General features: G+C 38.9%; 1 non-coding gene across 1 annotated transcript; it reads left to right on the top strand.

The window, feature by feature from the left end:
• Positions 1-254: 254 nt before the first annotated feature.
• Positions 255-373, top strand: LOC145413058 (5S ribosomal RNA). The gene has a single exon (XR_013899668.1). It is a non-coding gene; the product is annotated as a 5S ribosomal RNA (ribosomal RNA).
• The last annotated feature ends 536 nt before the right edge of the window (positions 374-909 follow it).

Below are 909 nucleotides of genomic sequence, written 5' to 3' on the forward strand. Positions count from 1 at the left end.
CATGTATGTTTATTAGCATAGGATTAAAGATTTGAGATGCCACTGAGCCTATTTTATATTTATTTGCACATTTGATACTGTAATCTGTGTGCTTTACTGTATACAGTATGTATTAAATATAGTTGTCCTGCAGATTCAAGAAAGATGTCTACAGTTTCTGACTGGGACTATAATGCTGTAGCCATTTGGCTTCAGTCTGTTGATCTTGAAGATTATACAGCTAAATTTATTGGTATGTATTAACAGGTAGTAGAGCCAACAGCCATACCACGTTGAGTACACCGCTTCCCGTCCTATCAGCGAAGTTAAGCAACGTTGGGTCTGGTTAGTACTTGGATGGGTGACCGCCTGGGAACACCAGATGCTGTTGGCATAACGTTCTCCCTACGTGTCAAGTGGGGTTGGTGGAGGATTAGTGCCCCTCCCTGTAAAACAATTAACTCTAAGCCCTTGGCCACCCTGTTTGGGATACATGGCATCTGGCAATGAATGATGAATGAAATTTTTTCCCTTGCAGACAGTGGTACAGTATGTCAGCCAAGGTCTGTTATAAGTTAAACTGTCCTCTCTGTCACTTGCCAAATTACAATTTTTCACAGTATGTTAAGCACTTAAAATTATTTCATGAACTTGAGAAAAATTTCAGCATAGCTTGTCACATCCCAGCTTGTAATAAAATTTTTAAAACAGTACAAAACTATCAGAAACATAAGAAATCATGGGACAGTCTCTTTCTTTAACCTTCCTCAGTTTTCCCCTTCCCCTGTGCTGGTACCTGCACAGGGAAGAGATGCTGAACTTAGTGATATTGCAGATGACAATACTGATGAAGAAATGGTAATATCCACTAACATCAAAACCAAAGATACATATGACACTGATACTTTCAGGAAACATTTTGCTACATTT

Source organism: Coenobita brevimanus, chromosome 94 (genome assembly GCF_032717465.1).
Source record: "Coenobita brevimanus isolate Jiangsu-jjx chromosome 94, ASM3271746v2, whole genome shotgun sequence".
Lineage (NCBI taxonomy): Eukaryota > Metazoa > Arthropoda > Malacostraca > Decapoda > Coenobitidae > Coenobita > Coenobita brevimanus.